The sequence below is a fragment of the Tamandua tetradactyla genome, chromosome 4 (genome assembly GCF_023851605.1).
Source record: "Tamandua tetradactyla isolate mTamTet1 chromosome 4, mTamTet1.pri, whole genome shotgun sequence".
NCBI classification, from domain to species: Eukaryota; Metazoa; Chordata; class Mammalia; order Pilosa; family Myrmecophagidae; genus Tamandua; species Tamandua tetradactyla.
This window is the reverse complement of record NC_135330.1, coordinates 4876996-4888877: the sequence shown is the minus strand read 5'-3', so window position 1 is coordinate 4888877 and position 11882 is coordinate 4876996. Positions and strand designations below refer to the sequence as shown.

The window sequence follows — 11882 nt, the reverse complement described above, 5'->3', positions numbered from 1 at the left end:
AAAACATCTTGAAAAAGAATGAAGTTGGAGGTTTCAAGCTACCTTACCTTAAAGCATGCTAAAAAGCTACTGTGAACATAGATGCAAAAATTCTTAACAAAATACTAGAAAACCAAATCCAATGCCACATGAAAAGAATTATACATCATGACCAAGTGGGATTCATACCAGAAAGCAAGGGTGGTTCAACATAAGAACATCAATCAACATAATACAGCACATTAACAAATCCAAAGGGAAAATCACATAATCATATTGACTGATATTGAAAAAGCTTTTGACAAAATTCAGCATCCTTTCCTAATAAAAACATTTTGAAAGTTAGGAATCAAAGGAAACTTTCTCAATATCATAAAAAGCATGTATGAAAAACCATGGCCAGCATCATACTCAATGGTGAGAAATTGAAAGCACTCCCCCTAAGATCAGGAATGAGAAAAGAATGCCTATTGTCACAACTATTATTCAATGTTGTATTAGAAATACTAGCTGGAGCAATTAGATAGGAGAAAGAAATAAAAGGCATCCAAATAGGAAAAGAAGAAATAAAACTTTCATTATTTGCAGATGATGTGATCCTATACTTAGAAAACCCTGAGAAATCTACAGCAAACCTACTTGAACTAATAAACAAATACATCAAAGTGGTGGGTACAAGATTAATGTACAAATATCAGTAATGCTTCTATACACAAGCAATGACCTATCTGAGGTGACAATTAAGGAAAAAAATGCATTCAAAATAGTGACCAGAAGAATCAGGTATCTAGTAAGAAGCCTAACCAGGATGTCAAGGACTTATACACAGAAAATTACAAAAGCTAGCTAAAAGAAATAAAAAATGACCTAAAAAGATGGAAAGACATTCCATGCTCATGGATAGGAAGGTTAAATGTCATCAAGATATCAATTCTACCCAAAATGATCTACAGATTCAATGCAATACTAATCAAAATCCCAACAACCTACTTTGAAAACTTGGAAAAGCTGGTTATCAAAATTATACGGAAGGGAGAGAGATCCTTAATAGCTAAAGATACCCTAAAAAAGAAGAGCAAAGTGTGAGGACTATCACTTCCTGATTTTAAAGCTTACTAAAAGCCACAGCAGTCAAAACAGCGTGGTACTGGTACAAAGATAGAAGGATTGCTCAGTGGAATAGAACTAAGAGTGCAGAGATGGACCACCAAATTTTTGAACACTTTATCTTTGATAAGGCCTCCCAATCCACTGAACTGGGATAGAATATTCTTTTCAATAAATGGGCATGGGAGAACTGGATTTTAATAGTCAAAAGAATGAAAGAGGACCCCTACTTTACATTCAATACAAAAATTAACTTGAAATGGATTAAAGAACTAAATATAAGCGCCAGTACCATAGAACTTCTAGAAGACAATGCAGGGAAGCATCTCCATGATCTAGTGATAGGAGGTAACTTCTTAAACTTTACACCTAAAGCAAAAGCTGTGAAAGAAAAAAATAGACAAATGGGAATTCCTTAAGATCAAGAGCTTCTGTGCCTGAAAGGACTTTGTTAAAAAGGTGAAGAGGCAGCCAACTCAATAGGAGAAAATATTTGGAAACCACATATAGGATAAAGGCTTGATATCCTGTGTACATGAAGGAATTAAATAGCTCAACAACAAAAGAACAAACCCAATTATAAAATGGGCAGAGGATATAAATAGACACTTTTCTGAAGAGCAAATACAGATGGCTAAAAAGCACATGATGAGATGCTCATCCTCATTAGCTATAATGGAGATGCAATATGACAATAATGAGATAGCATCTCACATCTATAAGAATGGCAGCTACTAAACAAACAGGAAACTACAAATATTGGAGAGGATATGGAGAAATTGGAACACTTATTCACTGTTGGTGGGAATTGTGTAATTGTGCAGCCACTGTGGAAGTCAGTTTGGCAGTTCCTTAGGAAACTAAATATTGAGTTGCTCTATGAGCTGGCAATACCAATACTCGTTATATACCCAGAAAAGTTAAGGGAAGTGACACAAACAGATATTTGCACACTGATGTTCATAGCAGCACTATACACAATTGCCAAGAGATGGTAACAATCCAAGTGCCCATCAACAGACGAATGGATAAACAAATGTGGTATATCCACACGATGGAATATTATGCATCAGTAAGATGAAACAATGTCTGGAAACATATGACAATGTGGATGAAACTTGAGGTCATTGCTGAATGAAATAAGTCAGATACGAAAGGACAGGTACTGTATGATTTCATTATTATGACTCTGATAAAGATAATCTCAGATGCTACGCTGTAGAATATAGCAGATACACAGATGCTAGAGATGGAGGAAAGGCTACCCCAAGAGGTTGAATCTAAATGCTAGGACATGGATAGAAGTGATGGTAACTAATTAGCAGGTTTATAAGCAACATTGCCATTTTGAAGGTGCATATGACTAAATAGTGCCATGTATCCCAATGATTAAATTTATGATTATAAATAAGGTCTCACATGAACTACTTCAATGGCTCAATAGAGATAAGGAGTCAATGGTAAAGGGATATAGGGAGAAAACGAAAAATGCATGCTATCCCCAGTAGTTAACAGGCATTTAGAGAGTGCTAATTGTCGTAGTTTGCAAAATCCCAATCAACATCCTTCCTGTTGTTTCTTTTTTTTTTTTGGGCAGGCACCAGGAATCGAACCTGGGTCCTCGGGCACGGCAGGCAAGCGTTCTTGCCTGTTGAGTCACCGTGGCCCACCCCTGGTTGTTTCTTAAGAGCACCTGGGGCTCGAACTGAAACTCTATAAAGGTATGCACAGGTTTGCCTTCTTGGAACATATAATTCCTAAAGGATTCCTGGGTCAGATAAATCCTGAAAACCAGAGGGACCAGCCTCTCCAGGATTATCAACTGATTGCATCCCCCTGTCCTTCAGTGTGGACACTCCTCAGCATGAAAGAGTCAGAATAGGCATTCCCCAAGGATCTCTATAAAGTGGGAGAGGGATTAAAGGAGAGGGAGGAGGTATAATAGAGAAAATGATTAAACAAATGAGTATGGCTACTGAATCACTATATTAATATTCCTTCTAGCCTCCAGTGTTTTGGAGCAGCTAGAAGGAAAAATCTGAGATGATAGAATGGTAGCACATGAAAACTCTGGGACTTATTCTGTAGCTGCTTGTTGAAGTGTGCTGTGAAAATTATTGCTTTCTTTCTTTGCTTTGTATACATGTTATATTTTACAATAAAAAATGTTTTAAAAACCCTATAGGCAACTATATTAGATAAGATAGATTCCTGAAATCAAAAATTTAAAAACGTTTAGTAATATAGGTCATTACTATAGCAAAGTTGATAGTTGTAATAATTTTCTACTTGATATTTTGAGAATGTACCCAGTTTTGATAATGAATTAAATAGAATTTAAGATAGTGTTTAATATTTAGAATTTAAGAAACCCTGATATCTGTATCCATAGATTTTTTTCTTTAATTGCTTTAATTTTAGATTGGTTTATGAAACATATTGTACAAACAGGCTTTACAATGATTATTTAGATATTTTATTTAAATATGCCTATGAATAAGATACCCATTTTTTGTGGTTCTAAGTGTGTTGTTTGTTTTCTTAAGGAAGAAAAAGCAATTGTGGTCAAAATTTCAGGGTGCTGGCATAAAGATAGACACATTGATCACTGGAATCGAATTGAGAGCTCATACACAGATGCCTTTGTTGGGTTGCTGATGGCTGGTTAGCTGATGGCTGGGGGTAAGTGGCCGTACTGAGTCAGTCACACAGACACAGAGCACATAGCACACGACTCAGGAGACAGCCCTCAGGGGTGAGTGGAAGGCGTCCACTTTATTGAAGAAGTGCACAGGCTTATATAGGCTGGGAGTATGCAGGAACACGTGTCGGATGGGGATTGGTGGCCATTGTTGCTAGGGCGGAGGGCAGATTTCTGGGATTGGTCACCGTTGTTGCCTTGCATCAGCCACGGCAGCCAGGTGAGCAATATTTTATGGCTTCTCCAACAATTAGCCACGGCAGCCAGGTGAGCGATATTTTATGGCTTCTCCAACATGCCTTCATCTATGGTCATTGATTTTTTGGGGGGGGAGGGGTGGTGCATGGTCCAGGAATTGAACCTAGGTCTCCCACAAGGAGAGCGAGCATTCTACTACTTAGCCACCCGTGCACTGCTATGGTCAACTGATTTTTGACAAGGCTCCTAAGTCAGCTCAACTGGGATACAATAGTCTCTTCAATATATGGCATTGGGACAACTGGATATCCATATCCAAAGAATGAAAGAATATACCTATCACAAACCCTATACAAAAATTAACTCAATATGAATCAAAGACCTAAATATAAGAGGTGGGACCATAACACTCCTAGAAAGAAAATGTAAGGAAGCATCTTCAAGATGCTTGTGGTAGGAGGAGTTTTCTTAGGCTTTATACCAAAGCACAAGCAATGAAAGAAGAACTAGATAAATAGGACTTCCTCAAAATTAAATACTTTTGTGCCTCAAAGTATTCTGTTAAGAAAGTGAAAAGGCAGTTTACTCAATCAGAGAAATTATTTGGAAACCATGTGCCTGGTAAAGGTTTTTTCTTTTTTTTTTAATCAGAGAAAATTATATTTATTTGCCAGTTCCTCATACCTCCAAGTTATTTGGTACAAAAGATCGTATGTACTTTTTTAAAACATTTTTTGTGAAATATAACATATATACAACAAAGTAATAAATTTCGAAGGGCATTTTAACGAGTAATTTTAGAACAAATTTCAAAGTATGGTATGGGTTACAGTTCCACATTTCAGATGTTTCCTTCTAGCTGGTCTAAGACACCAGAGACTGTAAAGAAATATTAATATAATGATTCAGTAGCCAAATTTAAATCCTAGCTTCTCTGATATAACTCCTCCTTCTTCGTTGATCCCCCTTCTGTTTTTTGGGATATTTGGCAATGGCTACAAAATTAATATTTAAAAAAAAATTTTTTTTTTAGAAATCTTCATGAACAGACTTTCTATACTTCGTGCAACAATCAATACCTCACAATATCCTCACATAGTTGTGTATTCATCATCATGATCATTTTTTAGAATATTTGCATCACTTCAGAAAAAGAAATAGAAAAAAAAAAAAACTCATACAACCGATACACCTTACCCCTCCCTCTCATTGGCCACTAGTTTTGTGATAAAGGCTTAATATCCAGAGTATATAAAGAAATCCTACAACGCAGTACCAAAAAGACAAATAACTCAATTTAAAAATGGGTAAAAGACTTGAGTGGACACTTTTCCAGATAAGAAATACAGATGACTAAGAAGCACATGAGGAGATGCTCAACATCACTGGCTATTTGGGGAGACGCGAATCAAAAACCACAGTGAAGATATCATTTCACACCTACCAGAAAGGCCACTATCAAAAAAGAAAGAAAACTACAAGTGTTGGAGAGGATGTGTAGAAACTGGACCACTCATTCTCTGTGGGTGGGAATGTGGTATGGTCGAGAGCTGTGGAGGATGGCTTAGCAATTGCTTGGAAGCTGAGTATAGAATTGTCCTGTGACCCAGCAATCCTGCTGCTGCCCAGAGGAACTGAAACAGAGAAATGAACAGACATTTGCACTGTGATGTTCATGACAGTGTAACTGAGAAGTTAGGATTTAACAAATGATTATGACTACTTGGTCATTATATAAATATTCTTTTTTATTTTCTGGTACTTTAGAGTAGACAGAAGGAAATCCCTGAAATCTCTGAACTGTAATCCAGCTGCCCTGATCTCTGATAATGATTGTAAAAATCTTTATATTTTGTGCCTTTGTGACTGTAAAAAGCTGGTACTCTCTTCATCCGTTTTTGTGGGGGGTTATTGTTTGATTTTACTTTAGAAACTTGTCATCTCAAGGCCACCCCCCCAATGCTAATGGAGAATCTTGAATCAGCTCAGAACCAACCATTAGCTTGGTTCCAGCACAGTTTCACTCCCTTATGTTTGTAAATTATTTCTGCCTGTACCTTCTGATCTAGTTTGCTAGCTGCTGGAATGTGATATAATAGAAACAGAACGGCTTTTTAAAGGGGGAATTCATTAAGTTGCAAGTCCACAGATCTAAGGTCTATGCAAATTTCCCAACTAAATAAAGCAAGGCTCTAGAAATGTCCAGTCTAAGGCATCCTGGGAAGGATACCTTGGTTCAAGAAGGCCGATAGCGTTCAGGGTTTCTCTCTCAACTGGAAAGGCACATGGCAAACATGGTGATGTTTGTAAGCTTTCTCTCCAGGCTTCTTGTTTCATGAAACTCCCCCGGGGGCGTTTTCCTTCTTCATCTCCAAAGGTCTCTGGCTGCGTGGGTTCTCCTGGCTCTTTTCAAAATGGTTTCCATTTAGAGGCTCCGTGAGCAACCCCACCTTGAATGGGTGGAGACACAATTGCATGAAAATCATCTAATCAAAAGTTACCACCACATCTCCACGGGAACAATCAGAAACGCTCCCAGCCAGCAATAGTGAATGAGGATTAAAGGACATGGATTTTCTGGGGTTCACCACAGATTCAAACTGGCGCGCCTGCTATGAAAATAATAACTCCACTGCTCCTCCTTTCTGCTTAAACTTGCTATTAAGATGATAACTCTATCTCTTTTCCTTTTTGCTTATACTTGCTTTTGAAATTGTAATTACTTCATCTCCCCTTGTTAGAATCCATAAAAACCTTGAACTCCCTAGATGCTGGAAGACAGATTTTTAGGCTGACAAACCATCTGATCTCTTGCTTCCTGTCCAGCAATAAACTCTTTCTCTCTTTGAAACCCCAGTGTCTCAGGAATTGGTCATTTGAACGCATGAATCGGAGAACTCACTGCTTTGGATGGATGACAGCAGCGCTGTTCACAGTTGCCAGGGTGTGAAGACAGCCTGGGTGTCCATTAGTTGTTGAATGGATGGGAGGAGCATGGTGCATGTGTGTCACTGTGGGAGAGAATGAGGTCTTGATGCCTGCAATGACATGGATGAACCTTGAGGACATTGTGTGGAGTGGAATGAGCCATACACAAAAGGACAAATATAATTAGTTCCACTATTACAAACTATAATAAACAAACTCTTGGAGTTAAAATTTAGACTACAGGTTGCCAGGAGATAAAATGAGGATAGAGAATGGGAAATTGATGCTTAATTTGTACAGAATTTTTAATAATGTGGACTGTAAATGTTTGCAAATGGATAGAGGTGATGGTAGCATATTACTGTGAGTGTAATTAACAGTGCTGAATTGTAGGTGTGATTGTGGTTGAAAAGGGAAGTTTAGGATTGTGTATTTCACTAGAAGGAAAGCTAGAGGAGAAAATATGGACTGTAGAGCATAGAAAACCTGTTGTGGATGATGACAGTGGTTAGTCGCACAAATATAAGAATGTTCTTATGTAAAAGAGACCAAATGTATATCACTATTACAAGGGGTTAATAACAGGGAGGTATATGGGAAAAAATACAACTAATGCATACTATGGACTATAATTAACAGTAATATTGCAATATGTTTTCATCATTTGTAACAAAAGTACTATACCAGATGCTAAATGTCAGTAAAACAGGGGTACACAGGGGACCTTTTCATTTTTGAGCAATGAGAAGGTTCTCAAATTGATTGTGGTAATGAGTACACAACTCTGTGATTATACTGGGAGCCATTGATTGTACACTTTGGATGGACTGTATGGTGCATGAATAAAACTAGAATTAAATATCTGTATAAAAGTATTAGGAGAAAGAAGGCTTAAAAAGAAAAAAAATAGATAAACTTAATAAAACTAGGTACAACAAAAGTCAACATATATAATATTTCAAAAATGAAAAATTAAGAAAAAATTTACAATATATTTCACCATTAAAGGACTAATTTCTCTAATACATAACAAAAAGCTCCTAAAATCAATAATTAAGATCAGTAACCCAGTAGAAAAATTGAAAAGAATATGAATAGGTAGTTTACAGAAAATGAAAAACAAATGTCTATCAAAGGAAGAGACCACAACTCGATATCGAAAACCAAAAGCTGAATTAGTTATCTATTCAAGCTATGTTGGTCAGACAGTGTCACCGAGCAAAGCAATCTTATATAGAGTTTTGGGGAAGCATTTTTTTTTATTGTATTGGTTACAGAAGCAGGAATGTTGACATTAGCCTTAGAAACATGATTATTCACGCAAAATTGACTTTTCAGGATCATGATATTATCACTGATTGGCTGGCTTTGAACAATGAGTTCAAGCTATCATTGGTCAATGTGGCAGATTGAATTTTCCAAAGATGAACACAGTATCTCCTATTGTACATGATTTTCTACAATGTGACTTTGCCATTCTTCCATGAAGTGGTAGAGTCTACTTCTCCTCCTTAAATCTGGGCAAACCCCATGACTACTTTGACCAACAGAATAAAACAGAGTGACACTGTCACTTAACTGCTCCTTACCTAGTATAGCACTCTTTCCTTCCAGATACATGTAGGGACCTTGGATGAGATGCCACGTGGAGATACAGAGAGAGACAGGCCAAGGAGCACCGAGCCATCAATCATACAAGTTAACAGGCTGTCTAGAGGTGAATATTCCAGCCCCAGTCAATTTAGCTGATGCTATGTAGATTGGAGACAAACTTCCCAGGTAAACCCTTCTCAAATTTCTAACCACAAAATAAAATGGTTGTTATAAATCACTCCATTTGGGGGTAATTTGTAACAACTGAAAAAGAATTGCCAAAGAGCAACCTCCACAGAGAAGGACTGTATTGGCTGTTTTTAATTTGCTACTATAACAAATTATCTCAATCTTAATGACTTAAACAACACAATTTATTACTTTACAGTTCTGTAGGTTAAAAGTCTGACATAGGTTGCAAGGGGGTAAAAACTTAAGATTTTTTTTCAGGGTTGTAGTCCCTTCTGGTGGCTCTTTGGGAAAATATATTTCTGCCTTTTCAGCTTTTAGAGGCCCTCATATTCCTTATCTCCTGATCCTCTTCCTCCATTTTCAAAGCCAGTAATGGCAGTTCCAGTCCTGCTCATCTCTCATCACTCTGACCTCCTCTTCTGTTTACCTTCTATACTTTTTTTTTTTTTTTTTTTTTGCATGGGCAGGCACCAGGAATTGAATCTGGCTGTCTGGCATGGCAGGCAAGAACTCTGCCACTGAGCCACCGTGGCCCCCTTTAACACTTTTAAGGACTCTTGTGATTGCAGGAGCCCAGGTAATTCTGGATAATCCTCCCCCTTTAAGGTAAACTGATTAACAACCTTAATCCCATCTTCGATTAGCAACCTTAATCCCATCTTCAACCTTAATTTCCCCTTGCCACATAAAATAACATATTCACAGTTTTCAGGGATTAAGATGTAGATATCTTTTGGGGTTATTATTCTGCCTAGTACAAAGATCTTAATAATTAGGTAGACAAGGTGACTATTCTGTAGTCATCAGTCAGCCCCTTCCCCCAGCCACAGATATGGTCGCACAATGGGTTTATGAACAAAGTGGTCATGGCAGCAACATGGGCTTCCACTCACCAAGGCTAATTTTAGTACCACTGAACATGCGCTCTGCTAACAAGAGACCAGCATTGATTCCCCAATATGACACCATTCCCAGGAGGCTCAGCCAGCCACCTGGAGGCAGGTTGATTATAATAGACCACTTCTATGATGGAAGGAAAGTGCTTTATGCTCAGTAGAATAGGCATTTACTCTGGAAATGAATTTGCCTTCTTTGCCTACAAAGCTTCTGCCAAATCACCATCTGGGGACTTACAGAATGACTACTTCACCATCACGGTATTCTATAAAGCTTCGCTTCTGATCTCATTTTATAGCATGCGAAGTGCAGTAATAAGCTTATGCTCATGGAATTCACTGGATTTACCATGTTTCCCCTCACATTGAAGCCACTGATCAAATAGAATTGTGGAATGCTCTTTTGTTGCCAGCTATGAGGTAACACCTTGCAGGGCTGGGTTAATATCCTCCAATATGTACTAGATGCTTTAAACCAGCAAAGAATATGTAGTGTTATTTCTCCCACAGAAAAGATTCATGGGTATGGGAAACAAGGGTGAAAATGAGAATGCCTCCTCTCTTTATTACCCTTGATTATCCTCTGATGAAATTATGCTTATAGAAATTTCCCCTAGAGCTTTATTTGCAACTATACAAAATAACATATATATAAAGTTATTCACTACAGCGTTGTGTGTAATATCCATAGATTAGAAACAACTTAAATGTCCACCAATAGAGAAGTGATTGTTATGCAACTATAAAAAAAAAGGATGAGGTAGGACTTTCACTTCCCATCATGGTACATTAGGTAATCTGGACCAATCTTCCCTCTGTGCATAACTAGAAAAGCTGGGCAAACTGAAAAAAGAAAAGAAGGAGGAGGAGGAGGGGATGAGGAAAGAGTTGGGGGGAGGGAGAGGGAAATGAAAGAAAGAAAGAAAGAGAGAAAGAGAGAGAGAAAGAAAGAAAGAAAGAAAGAGAGAAGGAAGGAAGGAAGGAAGGAAGGAAGGAAGGAAGGAAGGAAGGAAGGAAGGAAGGAAGGAAGGAAGGAAGGAAGGAAGGAAGGAAAGAGAAAGAAAGAAAGAAAGAAAGAAAGAAAGAAAGAAAGAAAGAAAGAAAGAAAGAAAGAAAGAGGGAGAGAGAAAGAAAGAAAGAAAGAAAGAAAGAAAGAAAGAAAGAAAGAGGGAGAGAGAAAGAAAGAAAGAAAGAAAGAAAGGGAGAGAGAAAGAAAAAAAAATCTACTGGAAGGTTCTTTAAAAATTTTTTTTTTTATTTTGAAATACTTAAACTTACACGACAGTTGCAAAAATAATACAAAATTCACACAGAGAGCTCTAACATATCCCCGCACCCAGGTATCCAGATCCACCCACTTTTAACATTTTGCTGCATTTGCCATATCATTCTATCTACCCATCATCAATCTATCTATCTATCTATCTATCTATCTACCTATTTTCTAAACATTTGAGGGCAGGCTATATATAGCATGTTCCTCGAACCTAATACTTGCATGAACATTGCCTAAGAAAAAGGTTATTCACTTATATGACCACCTTAAATACCGTTATCAAGTTCAAGAAATTTAACATTGCTGTAAGGCTTATAGGCCATATTCCAATCTTTTCATGTCTCAGTAATATCCTTTAGGATATTTTCTCTTCCATTATTAGACTGAGTCCAGTATCATGTATTGTATTTAACTATTATTATCTCTTTAGTCTTTTAAAAAAGATATATGTATATATATATATAACATAACTTTCCCATCTCAACCACCCCCAATACTTGAAGATTCTGGAGAGCTATCAAGATAGAAAAGAATTACTAGGTCAGAATCGTGGGAGGGTAGAGACCAGGAAATAACTGCAGTTAGTAGGACCACTTTTCCCTCTTCAGGCCCAGCTGAATTTGGAGGTGGATGCTAAGAATCAGCTAAGTGGAGCTTTCGACAACCTCATGGGGTTAAGCTGGTGGCTGATGATGTCCAGGCCCACCAACATAAGGAGGAGTTTGGCAAATTCCCTCTTGCTTTGGATTGGGACCTCAAACGAGTAAAGGTCAACCAAATGGAAATTGTTATTACATTTTAAAATATAATACCTGAAATTAAGAACTCTAATGTCTATAACAGTATATTAGACACAGCTGAAGAGAGACAGTGACTAGAAAATTAGTCAGAAGAAAATATGTAGAATGAGACAAAAAGATGAAAAATTAGAAGACAGAGTAAAAAGGAAAGATCTCATTGCCTAGAAAGCAAGGAGCAAGAAAATGAGTAGAAGTATTCTTTGGAGAGATAA

General features: G+C 37.4%; 1 long non-coding RNA gene across 1 annotated transcript; it reads right to left on the bottom strand.

The window, feature by feature from the left end:
* Positions 1-5297: 5297 nt before the first annotated feature.
* Positions 5298-7110, bottom strand: LOC143678721 (uncharacterized). Its single transcript, XR_013173422.1, has 3 exons — positions 6888-7110; positions 6216-6435; positions 5298-5619 (listed from the first exon to the last, which is right to left on the bottom strand). It is a non-coding gene; the product is annotated as an uncharacterized LOC143678721 (long non-coding RNA).
* Between the last annotated feature and the right edge of the window lie 4772 nt (positions 7111-11882).